Raw genomic sequence first — 27,952 nt, 5'->3', positions numbered from 1 at the left:
TTGCAGCATGGAGCTTCCGTACTAGTTCTTTATTATAATTATTTCACTTCACTTTTATTTGCGTAGGCGCATTACTACTAAAACAAATATTCAATGACAGCTCGATACTCGATTTTTTCCATTTTCAGAAACATCGCTTATAAAAAACAGACCTCAGACAATGTTAGGATATGTTTTTTTTATTAGACACTGGACACTACTTCATTTATTTTAACATTTAGTTTTAAAGAATAGTCATAATTTCATTTTAACAATTAATGTTGACAACCTTGTGCCCTGCAAGCGGTTTCTTTCCTGGATAATAGTAGCTCCAGCTTCAAACAATAATCGCTCTCTGGGTACCAAAGTTGCCACGATGGACAACTAGGTTATGGCCGAATAAAGAATCTTGGAAATAACCCCTTCATGTTATTTCACATTTCCAACGCATTTCCTTTTACCAAAGTAACATTAGATTCATCAATGTGGCCGAACAAAGCAACTACTTCGATTTGTGTGCCTTTGAATTAGAACGATCGAGATACTACATCGAAAACTCTATGCTTGTGACTAAAAGAGATATATGTTGGTATATATAGCTAACATCGTTTATGAAAAACGATGTTACATCGATGTTTTAGGTCTCGATATCGATATTTATGAACGATATATTGATGTTTGGAGAACCTCGATGTACCGTTTGCATTCCTATTCACAACGACTCACTCATACGATTGTCAAACAGAAACTAAGTGTTCAAAATGGCTGGAATTTTAGTAAGAATTTCTCAAGCATGAGCAAATGCATTTCCCAACTTATATCGATAATAGATGACATCTTTAGGACGACGTCGGAATCTTTTAAGAGAAACATGCATAAGCTTCACAAAACTCTGTACATGTGTACACGTTTTTAAATGTAACTTTACAATGAATTATTTCTTGTTCTACTCTGTTATTTTATAATTAACGCTTCAAATTATTTGTTTCCATTTGTTTCTCCAGGCTTATAAAACACCCCAGTTTAGTCTAGGAAGATAAGGGTAACCACATTTGCGGGGGGCTTGTTACTGTTTCTGGTCTTTAGGGTCGCTGTGCGGTGCCTTAGCCGTTTCGCGTCTCCGACATAATCATATTTGAGCAGGTGTATTTGCGAGCAGTGATCCACGCGACCGCCCGCCAGCTGTCATCATCCTCTATATTTCGAAACCGTATCACATCTTCTTGATGTTCTCTTTGACTTCATTTATTTATTGTCTAAATCGATTGTTACGATTTTATCGCTCAACCGTAAAGTATACGATGATGGATATTGTTTTAGAGGGCATTAATCTTTTTTATTTAGTTCTATTTACTGGGCGAGATACAAAACCGAAACGGTATTCGAAATAGGGATATGATTTTACAATGATTTGTAAATAGTTTTGATTGTTTTCTCAGCTTAAGAAATATTGTAAGATTTTGCAATACGTTTTATTAATTTATATATTTTTCTAAAATATATATATATAAAATAATAATAAAATAATATAAATAATAAAATAATGATAATAATTTCAGACTGTAGCAGTGAAAAATGTCATTATTTGCTCACAAGAGACTGAATAAATAGAATCGATATTTCAAAATTAATAAATGCTAAATAAATTAAAAATGCATCTAAATGTTCTTGATTTTAGGTCTCTTCTGTTTTAAAATTAGTTTTTTTGTCAAAATATGACGTTTCGACTTTTCTTTATTTTGGTAAATTTTATCTTCCAAAAATTAATAAAAAGAAACTAATTTTAAAACAGATTAGAACTAAAATCAAAAACATATTTTTGATAATTTTTAAAATAAAAATATATTTTCACGTATCAACTTTTCTTTAAGTCGTTATCAAAATCAAGAACATTTAAACATTTAGATGCATATATATATATATATATATATATATATATATATATATATATATATATATTTCTTTAATTTCTTATTTCTTAGACCTTTTGATATGTTTATGTTTCTAAATGTTCTTGATTTTAGTTCTCTTCTATTTCAAAATTACTTTTTTTCAATAATTTTCACAAGTCACAATTTGAGTATTGATATTAATCAATAGATCACCTTCATCATGATTATCAAAATAAGAATAGAATCAAAATAGAACTTTGCTTTGTTCTAATAAGAAAAATTAATTTTTTGTTAGTCCTTTCCTTACACCTCAAATATTTTGCAGTAATCAACTAAATTATTTGTAGTTTTACTAGAATTTACAAAACAGAGCTATGAATTTTACTTAAATTATTTAGATCTTTTTTATCATTTATAGCATTTTCGTTCTTATGAATGTGAAATATTTCTAAAAATTCTCTTTTTTATGGTTTGTTAAAGCAGTTCTATTTTTTTTATCGTATGGATGACCTCTTAATCTATCTTCTAAATACTGAGATGTTTGCCCTATGTAGACAGCGTCACAATTAGTACAAGACACTTGATATATAATATTACTTTTTTTGTTTTTTGGTGTTTTAGATTTTAATTTAGTGAAATATTTGGATAATGTATTATGTCCTTTAAGACTTATACTAATATCACATTTATTGGAATAATTCGAGAATTGTTGGGAAAGTCATTGTACATATGGTAAGGAAAAAATTTTTATGTTTCTATGTTCTGTTTCTATTTCGTTTTTAAATTGATTGTAGTATCTGTTTCTTTTTTTCTTGAATATGCTGTTGACCATTTTTTCGGATAATTATTTTCTTTCAATGCAGTTTTTGCTTTTTGAATAGCTAAGCATCTAAATTTAGGATCTGATAGTTGGATGATCTATCAGCCAAACTTATTATCAATAGAATCAATTTACTTGATGTCACATTATATTAAATTAACAATAACATAAGAACAGAATGTATACACAACCAACTTGGTCCTCAAGATATTTAAACTTCAATTCGTGTCATCCTATATCACAAAAAAGATCAGTGATAATAAGTTTGGCTGATAGATCTATCCAACTATCAGTGGTATGGTATGGTAGTGTTGTATAGATTGAAATAAAAAGCCACGACTCAAATTTTTAAATTTAATTGAAGTTGGAATGAGAGATAGTTCAATTTAGACATTAATTAACCCGACTAACTTTTGCCATCTTAGAAGCAATAAAGGATCAGTTTTTTTCTTTGTCAAATGCGCAAATGTCACACGACATTTGCGCACGTTTCAATGTGAGCGAGCAAAGCAACTGCTTCGTTTTGTGCGAAATTGTATTAGAACTAAGGAGACACTAAATAAAAAAATCTATGTTTGTGACTAAGGCATAAGTTGCCTCCTCATTGAAGCAACTTGCTATAGACGATTTTTTTTTGTTTTATTATCATGCACAAGAACAGATGGTTTTCCAACTTGTGAACATGCCACACATAATTGACCATGGGAAAAACATGGATTTTCTAGACTTAGACCACAAACTTGCAAAGATTGACCTTGTGATTTGATACGGCGAATTCATGCCGGTCGCTTAAACTCAAACGGCAAATCGGTTGGAATCATCAGGATCTGCGGAATGAGAACCTTATCTTCGAATTTTCATTGCGTAAATCACATTGTTTTACAATTGACTCACCACCAAACGCGTTTCCGTTGCACAGTTTTAATTAGTTTGTATTTCGAAGCATGATTTTGTGTTTCGAAACATGATTACTAAAGATCAAACCTGTCTTAAATTACGCGCTGGTAAGCCAGGCACATTCAAATAAATGTCGCATTAAATCCTCATTCTTTGATAACGTTTGCCCCAAATTAGGTCATTTAGAATCAACCATTGTATTTTTAAGAGCTTTCTACAAAATAAATTTGTTTCTTCAGCTGCTTCGCCACGAAGCAATGAATGCAATGTTGTTTATGTTCTTCACTTTCCCGAAAAAACTTCAATGCGCCACAAAATTCACAAACTTTGTGATCGCAGTAATCAGTGCAGAAATGCAGCATAAATTTCTTCTTGTGCGTCGAGAATGATCTAGTTGTTGATATCTGAGGTATGTTAAACAATTTAGCATTGCCAACCGATCAGTTTCGCAGGCTGCCACACTTTGCTCTTGTGATTGAGAAGCACGAAGTTGAACTATACTAACCTGGCGCTCTTCACGTGCAATTACTTGTTTTTCTTCAGTCTTTTCATTCGCAATGTTTCGAATCCTAGTTGTATTACGGCTTTTTCGGTAAATATAGCATTTTTAATAATAATATCGATACAATTAGATAATATAAACTCAAAACAAACATCAACCCGTCAACTTCAAAACTTATTATCAAATTTTTAATCATACTTAACCATAGAAAACATTAAGTTTAGTCAATTGCGCTTTGTTATTCCATGTAGGTTACGTTTTGGTATACCATTCTTAACAAATGACTGATAAATTTTTCGTTTTTCTATTTTTTGTTATATCACTTTTATGTCACGTCCTGCGGAAACAGGATAAAAAGTATGCTATTCCCTTCTCCTGGTCCTAGTTCTAAACTACCTCCCCACCAATTTTCAGCCAAATCGATTCGACGTTATTGAGTTAAAAATGATGTAACCAGCATTACTTTATTTTATACAGGGTGCGCCAGAGAAACTTACTTATTTGAAAGGTCAATAAAAACAACAGTACCTCAGATATTGTTTTATAATTATTTTTTTATTTGAGAATATAAAGTTTTATTTTCATTCAATGCTGAAAATGATATCTGTTAAATGGCTGATTTACACACTGATTTGGGCACCACGAATGTTGTTCTTGCTGAAACCACACGTCCCTAACGTTCATTTGTTCGAGGCTCGGAAGAAAAAATTCCTCGATCATGTTACTGTAACGAGTTGCATTCACGGTAACTGCACGTTCGTTTTCTTCAAAAAAATAAGGACCAATTATACGCATGTTTTGTTTGTTGACGCAGCCCCAAATGTGAAAGTGAGCCTTATCACTGATAAAAAACGACCGCATCTTGAGGCAGGTTGTCAAGCAGCACTTCACATGCGTTTCAGTCAATTCTTGCACAACAGCCAATTTATAGGGATGAAAATAAAGGTCTTCATGGAGAATTCGCCGAACAGTGGTGTCAGAAATTTCCAGAGCAGCTGCATGTTTACGAGCGCCCACCGAGGAGAAAGCAGAATTGACTGCCTCACTCTTTCGACATTTTCCGTTCTGGTGGTCCTTTGCTGTCCAGGTCTGGGCTTAGCGACACTTCCGCACTCCCGAAATGAGGTAACCCACGACAGAATTGATTTACGCCCCGAAACAAGTCTGTGAGGAGGAATTTCAAAACGAATACGGAAGGTATGCTGTGTGGCAACAACAATTGAGCGATTGTTAGAAAAGTAACTCTCAACGGCGAATGCCCGTTACTCTAGCGACCAAAGCATGATGGCAACTGACTAGGGGGACAAACTTGGGGACTTCCCCCTCCGGATGCGCTTTCTCCCACTCCTCTACACCCCCAACTCGCCGCTAGGGAGTTTTTTCAGTAAGTAAGTTTCTCTGGTGCACTCTGTATATTACCGTAAAAAAAATAAATTTAGAGATGAGAGCTCTAGTAACAAATACACACTTCTTAAGAATCTAACACCATTGAACGTCTTTATAAAAAGTAAATAAAACAGAAAAAATGAAATCTGGAACCTATTAACATCACATTCACGAACTGAACAAATCTACAGCTCACGAAAATAACTAAAAGAATTAATTGATTCTTCTTATTGTTACTATTCAAAATAAGTAAGTTACCAAGACCTTAATTTCTTAATATTCAGTTCTTGTATTATATTCTGGAAGGCTTCCTTTCCCCTAAACCCCTACCTTTGTATTACACCTGAACCATTCCATAGCTTTGCCTCTGGGCCCCAATGTTTCACAAAACTGTAAGAAATAGTATGTGCAACTTCTGTGACGTTGATTGCCCACTACAGAAATTTTTCTTACCGCAAATTTCATAATTACACGGATTTTTTCATATTTCACGGAGTTTGCTATTCAGTTTTTTGACAGTTTTGCGGCGAAAAAAAATTCTCTCGAGATACTATAAACAAATATTACAGGCAATTCTTGAAAATGTATCTAATACATATTTTGCAGAATGTGTTGATTTTTTTAAGATTTCCATAGAAATTTTGTATAAAACAACATAATGATTGAAACATAAACAAAAGAAATTTCTTTCAATAATGACTTGCTTCTCCACAATTTGTAAGTCCCTCAACTATACTCTATTATATTGTTGTAATCTATCAATTGGATAAAACTACCTACAGTATATAGTTTCAATCTCTTTGAATCTGTAGTTGTGAGTTAACTGATTGTGTGGTATACTCAACGATCTTATGGAAGGAGTGCAATGTTAGCTTTGTAGCCTTCATTGATCTGTTATCATAACATATTGCACCCTATGTCACCATTTCCTTTGCGAGGGGTGTATTACAGTTGGAAATTGGAAATCGTCACCAAATTCATGCCAAAATATTCGTCGTGGTTGGCGAGCAATTTCTATTAGCTCGGACTATCTCATGTCAATAATAGAGTCATGGTAAAAGATAGTTAATTTGAAAAGATGTTGATGTCGACTTGCCATTGTTTACAAGTCAAAAAGAAATACTAAACAAAGTGCAAAATTGAAAATTAATTACACACAAACTAATTGAATACTAATACTGATACTAATTATATAGTAAAATTATATAGTAAAAACAATCAAGTGGCTACATATTTTTCAAGCTATAATCATCATTTTGTCTTATTAAAATAGTCATTTTATGAAAATTTCAATAAAATCAACAGATTACTAGATTTAAAAATATTCAGCCGGTTATAAAAATGTTCAAAGTAGCATGTGTTTTCAGATAATTCAGTTCAAGTTACTGTTACTTACATATAATGGGAGCTACTGGACTAAACCGAGTAAGCATGAGACTTTTTTCCATATTATTTTCTGAGATAGAATTCGCAACAACTTATTTCAAGTTTTTGCAAAGCTAGGGATTGATTCTAAAGTAGTTGATAATTAAAAATGAATAGGCTGTATCATGCATTTTAGTGTACAACTGTTATTATTCTATAAATAGAACACGGACGAGAGCCTCATAAAAATACTTATGGCTGAAGAAGACATTATTTGAAAAAAATCCCATCCGGAAATAGACTTATGACTAGTAATAATAATGATTAAGAACAGTTTCTATTGAAATATCGTCAATTTCACAATAGATCGGAAAATCTACTATATAAAAATAAGTCGGGTTTTCCTTCCTGACGCTATAACTCCAGAACGCACGAACCGATTTCCACGGTTTTGCATTCGTTGGAAAGGTCTCGGGCTCCGTGAGGTTTATAGCAAAGAAAATTCAGGAAAAATTTCAACCGAAAAGCGGGAAAATCTTTTTTCACAAACAGCGCCATCTCTGATACATAGCATGTACTACAAACCAATATTTGAAGTAGATGGCGCCGGTGCGTGATACATTGTTTGACAGCTACTCATTGTTCTCTGCTCAGTTAATTTCATGTGACAAACCGGTATTGTGTTCACTGTGAAATTGTGAAAAAAAAGTAAAAAAAAATAAGTTATTCGTTTCCTAACATTTCAATTGGAAACTATCAAATCAATCACGTGTATTGTGCAAATTTTTATTCAATTTCAACAGCAAGCATTTGTCTTTAAGGTGGTTTAAGTTGAACTGTGTAAATTATGTGGATCGTGCATTTGAGGGTAAATTCACCACTCTGTCCATAGTCCAAAATGCCTAGAGGACGACGTGCGAACATCGGCTGCCGCACAAGACATGCAAGGCAGCAACAAGTGTATTCACAGAACTTAAGCGAAGAAAGACAAAATATAAGAGAAAATGCCCGATTGAGACAACGCGTGAGCACACGAAGATCATTGGCATCATACAATCGCTTGGCATTCCAATATGATCCCACTGCGAACTACAGTGATGATGAAAATTTAGATATTGGACCAATGACGACTATATGCCGATATTGCAATGCGTTAAAGTTCAAAAGAGAAATTGCTGAATTGTGCTGCGCAAGTGGAAAAGTCAAACTGGATCCATTCTGGAATTGCGGCGACTCTTCTAGATGGCGGTCGTACTGCACATTTTGCGCTTAAGTTGCCACTCAATTTAAACACAATTGATACTCCAACATGCAATATTTCCCGATCCAATGCAATGGGAAAATTGTTGATGCAATGCAAGCTCATTGTTTGGGATGAGTGCACAATGGCACATAAGAAATCACTTGAAGCACTTAACTTCACACTGAAGGATCTTCGGCGAAATAACAACATCTTTGGCGGCTTGATGATATTGTTGGCAGGCGATTTCAGGCAGACGTTGCCAGTAATTCCCCGTGGAACGCTTGCCTGAAAGCATCACCTTTATGGAATAACGTAAAAACATTATCGGTAACCACTAATATGAGAGTACAACTTCAAAATGATCAAAGTGCTGCACAATTTTCCAAACAATTGTTAGCTGTTGGAAATGGAAAAGTCCCAGTTGATGCGACATCTGGATTAATTACTCTTACCAACGACTTTTGCCGTTGTAGACTCTCAATTAGCTCTTGTTGAAAATGTTTTCCCAAACATTAGTGAGAATTATCAGAATTATGCTTGGTTAAGTCAACGAGCAATTCTTGCCGCAAAGAATAATGATGTACACGCACTGAATTTCACCATTCAATCAAAAATTGCTGGCTATTTGGTTAGGTTAGGACATACAAATCCGTTGATTCCATAACAAATCCCGATGATGTAGTAAATTATCCAACGGAGTTTTTGAACTCTCTGGAGTTACCAGGATTTCCACCACATAACTTGCAACTCAAAGTTGGTACAGTTATTATGATATTGCGTAATTTGAATCCACCGCGACTTTGCAACGGTACTCGACTTTCGGTAAAAAGACTTATGCCGAATTTGATTGAGGCAACCATTATTAACGGAAAGTACGCAGGTGAAAATGTATGTATTCCTCGAATACCAATGATTCCGACTGATCTTCCGTTTGAATTAAAACGATTGCAATTTCCAGTTCGCCTTGCGTTCGCAATGACAATTAACAAGTCGCAAGGCCAATCGCTTAGTGTTTGCGGGATAAATTTAGAAAATCATTGTTTTTCCATGGGCAGTTATACGTTGTGTGTTCACGAGTTGGGAAACCATCCGCTTTGTTTGTGTTAACGTCAGACCAAAAAACAAAAAATGTAGTTTACCAAAGAGCACTTCAATGAAACTGATAATTTGCGGACACGTATAACGCTTCGATTCAGTATTTACTTTGGACTCACTTTCATTTACTAAATAACACTTCATTTTTGTAATCAAAATGAATTCATTACTGTTGTGAAATGAAATAAATTTTTTCCTTTTCAAATATAAAACAAAAAAAAAAATTTTTCTTCATCTTTTAATCACCAAACGAAATGTTACATAAAACGAAGCCATCTGGTGGCGAAACGGAGTTCGCCGGGTTTGCTAGTTGAATCTAAAAGAAAGTGAATTTGAGGTATTTGAGGAACCTATTAAAAAAAACATGTCGCCCATTAATTGAACCAATGTGCTTTGTCATCACACATTATTTTGAAACGATAAAAAATTAACCAATGGATACAAATGTGTAAAGCGTTCGGCAATAAAATCTATTCTTCAGCAGCGACACTACGGGGCGGTAAGGTGTGGCACTTGCTAGTCCAGAATTCCCAAAACCCCCATTTTACAACTAGAAATGTCAGTTATTTTTGATAAATCGTCCTGATTTTAGGTCTCTTTTAATAGAAAATTAGTTTTATAAAAAAGATAAAAATTGACGTATATATTTTAACAAATACAGAAATAAATCAAAACGTTATTTTTTATCTGTTTATTAAAACTAATTTTCTATTGAAAGGGACCTAAAATCAACAAAAAAACAATAAAAACATATATCTATAAGTAGAAAGTTGGAGAAATATATGAACGTAACACATTCTCGATCCTTCATTAAACTTGCACAGAATTATTTACTGCCCATAATTGGAGAACAAACCAAGATGCATATTACCAAAGAAAATGTCAATGTCAGAGCTGATGAGAATCAAGACAGCAAACTAAATGAATGAACTAAAAGAAGTTTCGATTTTACTGGATCACTAATTAAATATGTGCGCCCAGCACTATGATGAGACCTGAAACATGCAATGCATATATATTTAATGAACTTTGGTATTATAAGCAGTTGTACGAATGTCGTATCAATAGAAATCTGTGATTTCCATTCTTAACCACTTTATTTAGAAAGCAAATAAACAACATGACGAGATTGCTGTTTTGAAGTAGTACGCGATCTTGATTGGACAATATTGATTTCGTTTCAAAGACTTTATAAGAATTGCTCACATAGATACATAGATCTTGATACTAGTGCCAATACTTTATTCAAGCGCATGGAGAAGCATGCCATTAGGTATTTTGACACAGTATTAAAACATTTCAGTTCGTAATGTAACTTACGAAGCTATGAAATGTGTCAAAAAAAAGTCAAAAAAATCTGTAAAAAATTTATTAGTAGTAAAATTCCATTCCAAACAATAAAGCTATGTTAGAAAGATGCAATCCTTTATCTAATTATTATTATCCTAATGCAGAATATATAAAATTAAGTTTAAAAAAAAAACAAAATGTATAATGAATCACTAAAGCAAAGTTCTGGGCACAATTGCCGTGAACTTATTCAGTGCAAATATTACTATTTGTATTCTATAATCCACAAGAACTCAGCATCATATGAAATGTTTTTTTGTTTTATTTTCTACATTGGTTAAAAACTTACATGTGTCTCCATTGGTCCTTCTGGCAAAAGAGACGAGACGAGAAAAAGTAATTGATGTTTTAAATTAAAATAAAAGAAGAAACTTAATGATTATTTTATATCTAACTCAATTTATAATTAACTAGGTTGAGCAGGAAAACAGATTAAACTTCGAAAATTTGTTTGTGGGTAGTATCTAGTTCTCAAACGATTTTGTTGATGTGACTGAAAATAAACAAAGCATGAATTTTAACGTCACCAAACATAGGTTCCCATAAGAAGATGCTGAAGGCACTTATCCCACAGTCGATTTCTCTGAACCAGCCTTTTCAGAAACTCAACAAGATCGCCGACGGTCGCAAGAGTAGTCATATAAAATTCAGTTTTTAACTGGCTTTTGTAATAGTAACACATACTTTATTGTAATGGTCACTACATTTTTATTAATTTTAATAGTAAATATTTTTGAGAAGCTAATTCGAGCTATCAAATTTATCATTGGCGCAGGCAATAGGATTGAAGAAAAATACTATTGGCCAAATAAAAAATGATAAATCATACATTCATAATTGCAAAATTTGTCAGAAAAGTAAATACGAACGACACCCTATAAGAATGGAAATGAATGTTACTCCAAAAAAAAAAACTCTGAAATCATTAATCTTCTCGGTTTTAAATATTTATTAATTTTTATAATAAATATTTTCAAAAAGTTACTCTGAGCTATCAAATTTATTGTTCATGGTATATATAAGTAATAGACAGAACAAAGCTTATAAATTATTTAAAATTTATGCTGGTGAGATACAAAAATACCAAACATTGTCACTCATGTTAATCAGCTGATATATAATGATATAATCATCAAAAATACTTTTACTTGAAGAAACAATGAGAGAGAAGAGAGAGAAATTCTTTATTGTCAAAAAATTGTTACAATTTGAAGACAAATACTTGTAAAAACTAAAAAACAAACATAAAAATAACTAAATAAAGATACCAATAAAATAAAATTTTAATATACAGAACTAACCCACAATGAGTACCAAAATTATAGGTAATAATTAGTATATAAACCTTATATGAATCCATAGCAAAAATTAAACCAGTATACTGCATGCCCGGAATTAAATATTATTATTAGAATAAAAGTCGTTTACAGAGTAGAAGGCACTTTCCAGTAAATATGCCCTCAAATAATTGTGGAATGCGGGAAAAGATGATATCGATTTGATTTCAATTGGCGATTAAGTGATTGTGCATTTTTTGCATTGTAAAATATTGAGCCCTTAACTAATTCTAAACATGGAGTATGTAGGTAAAAGTCGTGCTTCACGTTTCTAAGTGGATAACCATGCAACGATCTTTCTTAAATTGGAGAATCATGCTTATGAATTAGGCAAACGGATTCAAAGATGAATTAGGACGGAAGAGTCAAAATTTTTAATCTTTTAAAGAAGTTCCTGCAGTGAACCCTGCTGTTTAGTTCGAGTAAATATCTAACAGCTCTCTTTTGTAGTTTGAAGATTCGCTCAAACTGAGTCGCATCTCCGATATGCCATTCCCTTCTGCGATACGTGTGAATAGGTTAAGTACATTAATTCTATTGAACTACTCGGAATAAAGAAACAGCATTATGACAATGAAATTTATAAGTTGTACAGAAGACTATCGACAAGTTTTTCTTGTACCATCTTACTCATACTTTGACTTTCTTTCCTATCCGCGATCTTCCCTTATCATCTTTATTTTTCCTGTCCTCTTCCTTTTCGATTATTTTTCTTGTTTTTGTAAATTCGTGCTTCATATATTTTCTGTAGTAGGTTATAGTTCGTGATACAACCAAATCATCTCATTTGTCCTTCCTCGATATTGTTTTGAAATAGTAAGTTTAGATTCTCCCTTAAATTGTTATTTCCTATTTCGTTGAATCTTCTTTAGTTCTCTATTTTTCTTAGAAATTTCATTTGCTTTTATTTTTTTGCGTAAGTGTACATCTCTCCTATCCAAATGTAAATATGGGTAAAGCAATTTTTTTCCATTTTTTTACTAGCAACTGTACATTGAATAATCTTCCAGCTGCTCTAGTCCCCTCGTTTTTCTCTATATTCAAATCTTTTGTCTACTGTGTGTAGAAAATGTATTACAAATAATCTGTGTACAATGTAGTCAAGATTAAGGAAAACTGATGTAGAGGCTATAATGAAGATTAAGCAGTGCAGTCAGCACAACTATCGAAAATATTCAAAATGGAATCTTCAGGCTATACATTAATTTGACCTAACAATTAACAAGTTTCGGTTGAACAGTTTTCTTTCAAAACGCATTGAAAATGATGAAACATCGTTGAGAAGCATGATGATCAAAATTATTGAAAAATAAAAACACATCTACCAATTTTTTATTGTCCGTACGTCTAGGATAGGGGAAAGAAATAAGCCCTCATAGTCAATTATAGTAATGAAGACGCCGGTTATGGGTTAAGTTTAGACGTTTATTTGTAATTGTAATTTGATCTAAACATATAAAAAGCCTTTTTAGTGAGATATATATCATTTACATTCAAGAGTTAGCATAATTCAATTCATAGGTAACACAAAATAGAAGGTATTGGTCATATCTTAACTATTTATTAAAATACTAACATCGCCAAAATTCTTGGATTCCCCTCGTAAATTTTAAAACGATATATATATCGCGGATCCTTTTTTTATATTTAATCAAAAATTGGTTCATATTGATATAGTTATGATTTTTTCTGGTAATAGAATTTCATTATTTAATATAACTGTGGCTTTGCATGACGAGAACCGAATCATAGAATCACGGATAGACTGAGGATTCCTCGCGCTTAATTTTTCTGATTAGTGCGTTTGTACCAGGAAACTAACAGCATTGAATAGAAACATGGAAGCGTCCGAATTCCTATTTCAGTAGCGTCCTTTTTCAGACAAAGCCAGATTTAGGTTAGTTAGTAATAGTCGGCGACACATTTTTATATAGCGGCGTTGAATATAGTTTTTTGAAATGAGAACCTACCGTTAGTCTCTATACATTCGCCAGTTATACAAAATTACCGAAAATAGGAAGACCTATCTTTACTTTTGATACATCTGTTTTTGAATAAAATCTTTTGTTCACCTATTTTCGGTGTCAAAGATGGAATCAATTGAATGGTAAGTTTATGGTTCAAATTCATTTCGATTATTCATTTACTTCAGTATTTTCCTTGCGTGTTGAAAAATTTGAGTACATGCCAGCCACGTTTTTTATTAGATCATTTTCATTATTTTCATTTATTTTATAGTTTACCAGAAAACAGTTATTTCTTTCCATTTAAAAAATTTCTTAGAATCTAATTTTATGTTCGATGATTGAAATGATTTGAAAATATTTTTTTTCATACAATTACAAGGGTAGCTACTCAAGTTTTGAGATATGGCAACACTGATGTGAATATGTCAAATCTGACATCGCCATCATGAAGCTTGACATTTTTAATGGTGAACGTACTTAGAACGTGTTGTCATACGCGTGCTATTGATCTTGGTCAAAAAATTGAATTAAATCCCGAACATTTTCGTGCGATGATTTTATATGACTTTCGACGTGGATTAATCCAACAGCTTCGACTTTTGGTCATAAAGCATCATCTTGGTTTTACGAATTCAATCGTGGTCGTATTTCACTACAGGATGAATTTCGTTAACGTCGTTCAAAATCGACCATTATCTGAGCATTAGTTCCACTCGCATACCTTCAATATTATCGCGAAATTTGACAATCGTTCAAAAAAAGCTTGTGTTGATAGTTGCCACGAAATGCTGAAAAATTCAATCGTGGATCTATTCGAATGAACCTGAAACTAAACAACAATCGACCATATGGGTCTTTCAAGACGAGACAAATCCAGCAAAAGTAGTAGTACGGTGAATTCTGAATGGTATACCAGTAGTTCTTTACCAAAAGTGTTCGAAAACATTAGGGAACCAAATCACAGAAAACGAACCATGGTTCACCACGACAATGCGAGTTCTCACATATCTGTTCAAACAAAAACATGGAATTGATGGTTCATCCGCCGTACAGTCCTATTCCCGCATGTAAAAAATAAATTGCAAGTGCAACGTTCTTACACACTTCAAAAAGAAGTTTATATCACATGTTTTAGAGGTACCTCAATCGGAATGGCAAAAATGCTTCAACATACGGTCAAATGCATGAAAAAGTGTATTGATCTTAATGGAGCATATTTTGAAAAACAATATAATCATATCCAATTATAAATATTTGTTTTTATTTGTCTAGCTCAAAACTTAAGAAGCAACCCCCGAATTAACATTTATTTCCATAAATTCCATTCAATTCATTACTTCATTAACGTTCTAATATCAAAAGACAGAATGATTTTTAAATAAATTTACTTTTTCTTTCTTGTTTTCGTATCAGAATGAAAGCTGTATCTTAACAGGAGAATTATCTCTTTGTGTGGAATAAGGATATATGTATTTTATCTTTTACTGTTGACTTATAATTTAAAAAGTCTTAATAAAGGTCAAATAAAAGATCGAAACGTTGGCATTTTAAAAAACATTTTGACAGTCCTCAACTCGCAACACCATTCAAAATTTTTAATCTCTTTTAAGTTTTTTTTATGCCAGTAGTATGATCTCGATAGTATGTAGTACAAATGTTTATTTATTTATTCATTAGTTATCCAAGAAATTTTTGATTGTGATTTGTATTTTCAATAAATCATCACATTTTATGATAATTTTCTTCAGAATATCTCTTTACGCCGAACGGTTTCCTTGGCATGTACAACCATCTAAATATCTGCATATCTCCTAAACCATAAATTTTATCGAGCTTCACAAAGAGAACCTCGATAAGAAATTTGATTTTTTCTATCTTTAGATTGTTCAGGTTGTCCCTGTAGAAGTTACGGATTGTTAACTATTGGACATGAGCCGCCCCTGGCCATCAGATAGTAGTGTTGAATTATTATTTACAAAATAAACTCTTTCTAATCTTTGGTTTGAGAATTTTTTTGCGTCATAGCATTATTTTCACGTTATCTATTCACTTCCCAATTGTTTGTATCAAGTCCCGGAGCACCCTGTATATTCCTAACCAATTTAAAATTGACGACGTGGGTCACATTAAAATGACATAGAATAATAGAAGCCGATTATCATACTAGTAAAATGAGAATATTTCTACAATTAGTATTTCCAAAAATAATACAGCTATTATTATACGCTTAGAGATAAAAAATGGTCTATTCAGAAATAAACAAACACAAATCAACAGAAAAATTTCGATGCTCGGTAATCTTTTTGTTTATAAACAGTGAAAGGTGCCAACTATTAATTGTCCGATTCAGATTATTTTAATTCCCAGTTTTCTTTTGACGGTGTTAACACGTTCATGGAATATTTATTTTTTGCATTGAGTATGGAAATTTAATATAATGGCGTGTTACAAAAGCCATATCTCGTTCGAGTTATTTGATCTGTTCCAAATCTTAAAATGTTTACACAATTCACCTTCCCTTATAAAACAGCAATTTACTTCCGGCCACCTAACTTACATCTTGATGACACTTGTGATGGAAGCTGCACAACTAAAATACGGATTGTATTATTAAAAGTAACACATGCATATCGAAGTAGTAGTTTACGCTCAAGAAAATTTAATCAACTGTAAAAAAATCATCATGATGATCATAAGGTAGGCGCGTGTCTTCGTCAATCTAACATTACATAAAAAAAGAGAGTTAAAGGTGCAACCCTTGTGTCCTGCTTGTTTCGCCATTGAGCACATGGTTTTTGCAAACAGTTGCATCACCTTTTAATATTAACCTGATAACATCGATTGAAAATTATTGTTTCGTTCATATTTCTATACCATATGACGTCAATTAATTATTGCAAACTTTCTATTACTATTTATATTATATTAAATTGTGATATAATTATTTTAATTTGGATATATGAGCTAACATTTGAGATTCTGAATTTGATTGTATAACCCCTGAGGTGATGGGTTACCTACTAAATGTGATTGAAATGAAATTGGCAATGTACAGGGTGTTTCTATATTCGACCGACAACGCTCTACCACAGAGGGATCTCAATAAATAATTCATTTTGATATAGGAATACGAACCCTCACGGGGCGTACTGGCTAAGATATAGGGTGTTTAAAATTTTAAATCAAAAGCAAAAATAGGCCATGAATCAAGAACGCCTTTAAATTTTTTTTCAAATTTGGTGACCAATATGCTCCTTAATAAAGTAATATTTTGACATAAACAAACTTTGTGAAAATTTAACCAGAGGCGCGCTGTCAGGGTTAGTTGTTACTTGTATGCCCCTATTTTTCACGCCACTGGAGCAAATTTTTTTTTAATTTTGTTCTAAATTGCCTGATCATTTTCAATTAAATAACAACCTTTTATGGAGCTAAAATAAACGGTGTTGTAGAAATTTGCCTTGAAACAAAAGTCTGCAATCTCGTAAGTAATTTACAAATTAATTAATTATTCATTTAATTTCGAATGATGATTAAGCGTAAGTAGTTCAAAACAAATAAAAACAATAACAAAATTGACAATGAAAATAAAAATGGAAATAGCACAAATTAAATTTAAACAACACTGTATTACAACAATAAAAAAATTGACAAAGTTCAGTAGTTGTTAAACTGTTGGCCGCTTAGTTCAAAACACTTAATACTCTGTTTTGTCATTGAAAAAAGTGTCTTTGATCGAATGATTTCTGCCACAGCTTGAATTCTAGCTATTAAATCCTGTTCAGATTCGATTATTGTTTCGTACACTAAGGACTTCATAGAGCCCCATATAAAAGTGAAGTGATCCTGGAGGCCAACAATTGGGTCCACCCCGACCAATCCATTTTTCTCTAAAACGTTTGTTCAAGTAATTTCTTGCCGCTGCAGCAAAATGAACAGATGCCTCATCGTGTTAAATTCACATGTGTTAGCTAATATTTAACAGTACATTAATCAACAATTCATCCAATATTTTTTCCAGAAAGCGCGTTTAAATTGCTCCATTTAATTTCTTTGGTAAAATGGAAGGCCCGATTAAGCAATCTCCAACCATACCCACCCACACATTAACCAAATATTTATGCTAAATTCCCCTTTCACGAGCGGATTTTCATCATCCTAAACGTGACTATTTCTAGAGTTGAAAATTCCTTCCCTAATTAATCTAGCCTCGTTGGAATATTTTGGAAAATTTCGTTTTTTACGACACTTTTGTAAATACCAGTTTGAAAATTCCATAAACACCTTAAAATCTCTAAGTTCCAATGCTTGAATACTAACCAATTTGTATGGATGTAACACTTGTTCTTTTCACTTTCCATGCAGTAGAATGAAAAAATATGATACGTGCCTACTAGATTAAAATTTAGAAATATTGAGTAGTATTTAATTACCTGCAGACTTGTTTAGAGGCAAATTTCTCCAACACCGTTCATTTTAACTCCATAAAAGGTTGTTAGTTTTTGCTCCAGTGGCGTAAAAAATAGGGGGATAAAAGTGACAACTAATCGTGACAGCGTGCCACTGGTTAAATTTTTCCAAAGTTTGTTTATGTCAAAATTAAGTTTATCAAGGAACATATTGGTCACCAAATTTGAAAAAAAAATTTGAAGGCGTTCTTTCTTCATTTATGGCAAATATAGGCAATCCTAGTGAATCCTAGTAAATTTAGAAACTCCGTGGGATAGTTGACTCCGTCATCCTGGTTCATAACGGTGTCGACTGATTTGAAGGTAACCAACTGTCCCGAAGGAAAATTCTGAATGGTCGCATTGAGAACCTTGCCGTCAATATTGATAGTTCGCCCAGCCAATTATGGTTATTGAACTGTTGCGCTATATCGGGGAAAACACGCTGAAATAGTTTCTTTTTTGAGTGCGAGATGTCACAGAAATCTGTGGTTAATGTGAGGAATCCGGTGGAGGTGTCCACTGTTACTTTATTATTTCCAATGTGTAAATTTGCAGTTTCGTCTTGATGCAAAAATACTCGCATGCTAGCAGTTCTCTCGCACGTAGTGGTAATGGTCACTCACAAAGCGTGTCTAAGGTATCGATCGAAATAGAGGATTGATCGACATAATAGTTGGTTAGGTCAAATATTATGGTTGCGTTCAGAAATTTAATTTGTAACAATACATCAACAACAAGGAAAAACAATTATTGTTATGCCTATTAGATAACGGTTTTTTAAATCTAATACTTATTATTAAAACAGTTTTTATATACAATATAAGTAAGAAATTTCATAAGTTTGTATGAGTACATATTATTCAGTAACTTTTTCGAGACTTTAATATAAAATAATAATTATGCAATTTTATTTCAATTTTCGAATCGAACACAACGTTAAAAAATGCCATTTTACAAGATGTAATCTGTACGAATACTTGATCAAGACTAATTCGCTTTGTTATATATTACAATAACTTAACCAAAATTTAAGCTTCTCTTTACGGTTTAAATGCTTAAGTGATAACTATTGTCTGTTAATTGGAAATAATAATATTTCATGGTTGTGTTTTAGAAACTATTTTTATATATATTCAGTATTTTCTAATCTGTCACTCAGTCTCAACAAATAAATTCATTTAAAAATAGAACCTTTAATTATGTTTATTTGTCACACTTGAATTGTTCCTTCGTTGTCCCGGTTTAATTTCCCGATCACTCTTAGTGGAATCCCAACTATTTTCGTTCTTCCAAAATTAAAATGTTTCTATATCGTTCTAACGTTTTGTTAACGATTCTGAAGAGAATAACTTTACCTACAAGGTGTATACGGCGTGGAGAAACCAAATGGACAACAAATTTCAAACGTTCAAAAGTTCAAACAATAAAACAGCCCCAAGCGTATAATAATCACTAAACTTTTGACAACACAAATCGTAGAAATATCCTATTATTTTACTCGTACAATAAAGAGGTTTCATTTCTTAACTAGTAAAGACATCTTATTATGGGCATAGTACTCTAGTACGTAGAAATGGTCATTTTAATATTAATTTATTTCGTTTTTTTCTCAGATACTTTAATGAGAAAATGCATCCAAATTTCCGATGTAAGGCTATAGAATTAAGTGAAATGGTCGATTACATTATAAGAACCAACAAAGTCGCGTGAATCAAATGAGCTACTAAGAAGTTAAGATATAAAGAATGCCGTTTCGTTATGTATAATATGAAGTATTTTTATTTTCGAGGAAAAAATAGTATATTTAAAATAAGATTATGTTATATGGTTTATTTCTTCTGGCTTGAATGTAAGTACCGTAGCCTTTGGTTCCTTGCAGCAAAGATATAAGCTGTCGACAGTTTCTCCAATGCTTTTGAGGCGGTACTTCACCGTACAGTATCCAGTAACTCTCCTTAGCTCCTCTTTGCTCAATAGAAGGACCTTGTGGTTCCAGTTAGTAGAATAAAATACAAATCTCTTTGATTGTTTCAGACCTAATGTCTCACTCTTGGAGTTGTTTTCTCACTTTTTATGATCATGACTTGATGGATTTTGGATCTTATGAAACAAGCTATCCCGCCTTTCTTTACCAGGAAATTAACTTGCCGTGCACCCCGTTGATGCCAGATATCTACATTGAATTAACTTTGCTGTTGCTTCCCGGCGAGTTCCGAGATAGCGTGCATTCCCGTACTAGTTTTAATTCAATTTTATGAGAGTCAAGTTCTTGGAGGGCTGATCTGCTGTCTGATAGAATAAATAACTTGTATTTCGTTAGTTGCATTGTGCGCATGTATGAATGGCGTATGTTTTCGCCCCCATTGGGATAGCAAGCTTGGTTATAGTGCCATATATTCCTACATATTTGGCTATTTTTAAGTTATAAGCTTAGAATACTAATGAGCTTCGTGGATATACTCGAAGAGAAGGCTTCATATTATGTATTTGTCTTGGATGACGTCTTGGCAGTAAACGTCTCAGCTCAGCTCACAATAAGGATCTTTGATTCCCAGTGATAATACTATACTATTATTGAGTATTGAATACTTGTTCTCAATGAAACCTACCAGTTATTTTGGAACATCGGAAAGGGAAAATTCAAGAGTTTACTTATTTTTTTTCTTTTCTTATCTTATTCTTTATAAACAATTTTTTAAACTGACGTTGAATAATAAAAATTTAGTTTGGAAGTGTGGCATGAAAGGGTTACAAAAATATGCAAGAAGCGCACAACTAGACGAACTTCACGTTAAATAGATTTTTTTATATTTCTACTCAAATTATAATTTTGTCTGGCATCAGTCAACTTGATATATATTTTCTTTTGGTTCCATTATTCTCTGTCTAATACCTATATATAATTGGTATGATAAAAAAGTAAAATAGCTTTGTTCGTGAATCTGATTCCAAATCAGTTTAGTGACAGGTCACATGTACACTAAATTGTTATTTGTAGTTCGCTAAATTCCGAATTTTTGGTAACAGTTTCTTGTTCACGGCCTACATGGATTCCTTCAAATATTGATTACAAATCAATTATAGCAGTTCTCGGGCTTTTGTTAAAAATAAAAGTTCAATTCGATTATTGATATTAATTGAACTCAATTAATTGTTTTTCTACGACCGTGCGTTTTAACCCACTTTCCCGCACGCATTTTAGCTTTGAAAGTGTCACTTTCCCGCACTAGTGCGGGAAAGTAAAATTATGCATATTTTGACCTTATTAGATAGTTTTTTACTTCGGTGGTTATAACTATTGTTACTACAGGTAAATAAATATTCATGAAATAGTCCACCAAATAAAATTTAATCATTTAATAAAATTTTTGTAGCATTTCTAATTTTTTGAAAATATAAAATAATGAAGGTATTTTTTATATAACCTTGTACATTCTTCAAAGGAGTGTCATAGCAACTGCTATCAAACCATCCGGGTTTGATAGCAGTTGCTATGACAACCCAGGCGTGTAATTGTTACTAAAACGTCAAAGTTGTTCAAAACGTCTGGGGAGTGACCGAATAAGTACAATCTTCTTCTAAATTAAACCACATTAAACCAAATAACTCCATTGGACCGGCAATTCTTACTAGTCTACAGAATGCAACAAATTGTGTTTTCAATATTAAGATTTATAATACTTAGTAGTTTTTAGTTAAAGTTTTGTATATTATTATGTTTGTTGGAATAAAATAATTTTTGAAAAATGAGTCGTTGTATATACGGTAGTAGAAAAAATAATGTTTCTAACTAATGCGTAAATTGTCTTTCCGCACTTGACTGCTTGCCCGGGACAACTGCAGTCGCGTGCGGGAAAATATCCGCACTTGTTAGGAAAATAACTATTTTTGCTACATGAAGAGAACCTTACTGTTCAAGTTTGAAATATTTAAAACACAAATAGCAAAAATACAGATCAGTATTCATCCCCTATTAGATCCTCAAATAAAATCCTGAACCAGTTAATAATAATGAAATCATAAGTTTTGCAGCTTTTCTTATATGACTCACGAACTAAGGCTAACAATAATTTTCACAAACCACTTAGAACATTTTATAACATCTTATATACTAACTCAAAATATTTGCTGACGTTGGAAAATGTATTAAAAAAACACGGTATAGATTTAGTTCTATAAATGTTTTTAATTTGAAAATTTATGTTTTGAGATATGTCAACACTGATGTGAATATGTCAAATTTGACATTGCTATCATAAAGTTTAACATTTTTTATGGTGAACGTACTCAAAATGTGTTGTCATACGAATGCTATTTGTGTTGTTTATAGATATTGTTTATATTTTCTATGACTTCTGACGTGGATTAAACCATCAGCAGTGTGCCGAACAACTCGTTTTGCTGTACATAAACTGATATTGCAAGATCGTCATGTGATATTCTGTAAGATTGAGGCATACTTGTGAATTAGTTCCACTCACATCCATTCAATATAGCAGGATTATTTGGCTGCCAAAAAGATTTGTTCGTGTTGGATATCGCATAATTTGACAAACGATGAAAAAAGCTCATGTCGATTGGCGCAAAGCAATATTGACAAAATTTAATCAATGTCTATAAGATAGTGACAGGTGACAACAATCGACTGTAGGGTCTTTCAAGACAATCCAAATTCAACAAAATCTGTTCGGGCACGGAGCACTTCGATGCAAAGATCGCCTGCTTCTTCGGAATAACTGGACATATCACCACCGTTCTATTAAAGCAACATAGAACAGTTAATTCTGAATGGTACACCAGTATTTGTATTTCGGAGGTGTTCGAAAAAATTAGCGAAAAAAATCGCAGAAGAAGAATCACTCTCCTTCACTATAATGCAATCTCTCACACATCAGTTCAAAAAAAACATTTTTGAATAATTAGAACAAATACAGTCCTTGTTTGGCACTCAAGGATTTTTTCTTATTACCGCAGATAAAAACTAAAATGCGAGGTCAACGTTTGTCCAATCATGCATAAGCGGTTCATGCATTAAAATCACTTTTTGTTAGCTCAATCGGAATAGAGAAAATGCGTCGATGATTGATTCAAACGCACGCAAAAGTGTATTGATCTTAAGGGAGAATATTTTGAAAAACAATATCCAATTTTAAATATTTGTTTTTATTTGTCTGACTCAAAAATTAGTAGCAACTATGATGTTTAAAAAATGAAACAAAAACAAAAAAAAAATTAATTATGTATTAATTCAGGTTTTCTTTTCAGGAACCGTATTTCAAATTCGAGGTAATATGGACTTTTTTATAACTGGGTGAGTGTTCATCAGAGTTATACTAATATTAATACAAGGTGTTCAGAAACAATGCCAATAGATTGGTAGAGACGTTCAAATAGATTTTCGTTGTATAAGCTTTCGTTTCGGATTTATGAGCCTATTATAATAGAATTATTCACAAACTGGTCTAGATAACTAAAGCTTAAGACTGATAATATGTCAAAAAATAAGGGTCCTTTATAACTTATATTGACAGAGCCTTTAAAGGATGAAGAAGGAACCCTTTTTCTTTAAGTATCTAAGAAACGGTTTTGATTAAAGAGGTCATATTTATATAAGTGAATAAAAGAATACTTATTTCACATTTTTTTTTAAATTCTTAATCAACCAAACAAACTAATAGTCAATTGTTTTTATAGATTTTTCCATGAAAAAACTGCTCGTAATAAAACGATAGATATTACTGCTTTCTATTTATTTGGTAGTTTGCCACTTCCGCCCGAAGATGCGAGTATTTATTATCAATATAAATTGGGAAATATATATGCGCATGCGTAGAAATATTCTCTGTTTGACAACTAAAAATAGAAGAAATTGAGTATCGAGCTGTCATTAAATATTTGTTTTTAAAGAGAATACGTCAACGCAAATTAAAGAAAAGCGGAGACTGTACTATCATTTAAGACCATATTGGGCAGAAGAATTCAAACGTAACCATATCAGCTTGATTAAAGATGACGTTCGGGACGATCAAGCAGCGATATCATCGAAAAAGTTCAGCAAATGATTCTGGACGACCATCTGATTAAGGTTACAGAGATAGAAGAGGCTACTGGCATATCAAAAGAACTTATTTGCCATATACTACGTACTGAATGAAGAATTAGGTATGCATAAGCTATCCGCAGACTGGGTGCCGCGTTTACTTACTTTGGACAAGGAGTTCATTCCAATGAACATTTCCCAAGCCTTATTGATGCGGATTCAGCAAAATGATTTTTGCCCAAATTCATAACTAAAGATGAAACCTAAAACAAAAACACAGTGAAGACAGTGGATTGCAAACGGTGCACCTGTTAAAAAGGCAAAGACGGTTTTCATCATTGGAAAAACGATCGGCGATCATTTTTCAAAAATGTAGAGCGATAACATGAGAGTGTAACTCAAATGTACATGCTATAGTTAATGTATGCGAGAGGAACTAATGCGAACTATAGCGAAATGTGACCATGATTGAATTTATAAGACCAGCGAAATACGGTGGCTGGCGATGATACTTCATGCGTGTTGATCGACACACTGCTGTTGGTTCAATCCACTTCGAAAGTTATATAAAATCATCGCACGAAAATGTTCACGATTTTATTATATTTTGAATATTTCGAGTATCTGTGAACAAATTAGGTAGTACTCGTATGACAACACGTTCTGAGTACAATCACTATTAAAAATGTCAAATTTTATTATGGCAATGTTCGATTTAACATAGTCACATCATTGTTGCCATATCTTAAAATTTATTTCTAAATCAAAAAAATACGCCCGTATACTTATTTAGCGAATTATCTAATTTGTACAAGTGCTCGTGATAATCTGTATGTATTTCGTGACTATATACACACATAACAAAGCACATGTAGCGAATTGTTTCAGATCCTTTGGCTGTAGCACATGCACGTTTTCATTTACTTCAGGGCAGAACTAAGGATTCTTCAAGTGAAAATATCCGTATCGAGATAAAATAAGGGGCAATTTCAACAAACTCAAATGATGATTACAGATTAAAGAGAAAAATATCAGTTCACAGTAATATTTCAACTTTTTTCACGATCACGATTTATTGAAATATTTTGTATAGAAATTCCTTCATGTATTCCGTGATTCTGTCTAGATTTGAGGAGAAACGAAGGCTGATTCCTTTCCTCAATCCCTGACTCACCTGTAATAAAAATCGACAAAGATTTTGTTATTTTTCAATAAAGTCTCCATTAAGGCTAAAACATTTTTCCTATTGATGTTTTTAATGCGTCTCGACAAAAAGAGACTAATGCCTGAGCTATTGTTGCTGTTCCAATGGCGAAGCTGTGACTGAGTTATCTTCAGATACTTGTATGTATCTAGTAACACTTTTGGTACCCATCTTTAAGACATTTTTTCATGTTGCACAGTAATGTAATTGGTAAAAATCTAATATCAGAGGCTTTCAACACACAGAAGGAGTAAAACCAGGTGGTGGCTGGGCTGTATTGCTTTGCAACATATTTCTAGATGGCGTAATAAATATCCGCTCATCTTAGTGTGCTTGTACATAAGAACCAAGTAGTGAAAATATATGAGGGATCAAAAGGCGACGATATTGTCCTTCAAACCTCCAAAATCAGAAAAACTTTAGACATGTAGAACAATATACTAAAGCAGTTCAGTTTGAGAATAAATGTAGAAAAGACTTCAGTTATAACACTCAAAAAACAAACTATAAATATAAAAAATATTAGGACAGGGAATTAAAACGTGACCACATTTAAATATTACAGAACTAGAAAATACAGCTGCTCACTAATTACCAAAAAAGTGCATTGGAAGCTGTAGGGATGAAACAGCTTGTAATTCATTGAGAATTGTGGGAAGCACAAATAGGCAAAAATAAAAAAAGACCTAAAGCAACATGGAACGAAATAATTTGTAATATACATGACAAAAGAGACACAACATGAAGAGAAGCGAAAAAACAGATCTTAATGAGAAAGACAGTACATAAATGTAAACTTAGACCACACAACACTGTGTTGTATATTGGGGTAAGTATATTATGTACCACATAGTATGAGACGCCAGTTTCTTCAACTATTAGACTAATAATAACTCGTCGATCTTGCAACATATTATAAACTTTGGTACCAAAACTGATGAGTGAATTTTCATTTGTCTATATGTGTCTTCGCTACTGCATAAATAATACAAAAGCCACAATCCGTAACCTTTATCACATGTAGTTATTCCACAAATTATTTTCCATAAATAAAGTATATAAACAAACAATTTTTTCTTCCAATTGTTAGCTGAGTTCTGGATACGGGTCTGATGAACATGGTTGTTGTAATATAAACGCTAAACTTCAACCATATCATAATTTTCTTCTTAGTAAGATAGTAATGAATCGCTTTCTATGTTTCGGTATATAATTATATCCCCGAGGATATAAATATATTAGAGCTTTATCTATTATAATGCGACATATACACGATTGGGTACCACATTGAAACTCACTTCACCACCTTTTCACTATGTAAGATGCGTTGGGGTCGACTCGTTTAAACTCAAGAGCGCAAAGGTTTAATAATCGTGAGTTGCTCGAGTAAATCCATTTTTATTTTAAAATGTGATCCTCGTATTTGATCTTTCAGTGAGCTTAGACATAATAAATGCTTAGAGGAAAACAATGGGGGCAGCCACCGTATGTATGTATGCTCGATAAGGTGATACCTGATAGATCTGATACTTCAATAGGTTCCAGGACATGCAGCTAAATCTACAGAAAGAATATGTAATTCTGAATAAATTCAGTATTACAAGGCTTATATTTTTTGACAAAATCGTACTCGTTTTTCCAATCGCGATTACTAGTAAATGCCATAGATATTCGTTTCAAAGATTTGAAGAAAAATTACTCTCCATTCATTTTTCAATCGTGTTTTCAGCTCCTCAACATTATTCGGCTTTATCTTAGAATATTTCCTTTTCAAGTACCCTGTTGAAAAAAATTGTTTGCTGGATTTCTCGGCGGCCATTCAATTGGTCCTTTTTATCTATCAATTTTCGTTTCGTCAAAGAATATTGAACCACTTGATTATCTGTAATTCTCATCGAAACAATTAATTTTCCGAGATGATTTTTTCATATCCATAATGTATTCTAATTCTTCTCATCTTTCAGTATCATATAATTTCAATAATTCCTAGTGTTGTAAAATTGCATGAATGCAATTTATATGATTCAACATTTCATTGCAACAAGTCTTTTGAAAATCTCATATCGAGTCATACTTGTATTGGAATCTCCAATCCATTATACATTGATAAGATGATATAGTCTTTTCTAACCTATATATTTATATTGAATGGCTTTGATACGACTGAATCTGCCCTCACTTGTCGTTGATTTGTTGTTGTTATAAGAAGATAGTTAAATGCTTCAGTCATCGATTTAATACAATTAAATGCTTTAGAATTGTCAAAAAATCACACTTCAACAAACTTCCATCTTCTTTAATTACATTTCAGATTTGAAATTTTAGTTAAATATTTTTTAAAACAAATTTGGTGATGGTTGACTTAGCCCGTTACTGTATCCATGCTAGAAAATTGCTACACGCGATAATCATTGTGTTGAAGAA

General features: G+C 32.5%; 1 protein-coding gene across 2 annotated transcripts in view; it reads left to right on the top strand.

Annotated features, from left to right (window-relative positions):
* LOC130452825 (protein spitz-like) overlaps positions 1–27,952 on the top strand; it is a 486,395-nt gene that overhangs the window by 134,145 nt on the left and 324,298 nt on the right. Inside the window, exon 3 of one of the 2 annotated variants that reach the window (XM_056792290.1) lies at positions 23,550–23,595. The gene's annotated coding sequence lies outside the window, so the exon portion shown is untranslated. The remainder of the gene's footprint in view (positions 1–23,549; positions 23,596–27,952) is intronic. The other variant, XM_056792291.1, reaches the window with a different exon arrangement.

Source organism: Diorhabda sublineata, chromosome 2, assembly GCF_026230105.1.
Source record: "Diorhabda sublineata isolate icDioSubl1.1 chromosome 2, icDioSubl1.1, whole genome shotgun sequence".
Lineage (NCBI taxonomy): Eukaryota > Metazoa > Arthropoda > Insecta > Coleoptera > Chrysomelidae > Diorhabda > Diorhabda sublineata.
The sequence above is the reverse complement of the archived record's forward strand: the minus strand, read 5'-3'. Positions and strand labels throughout refer to the sequence as shown.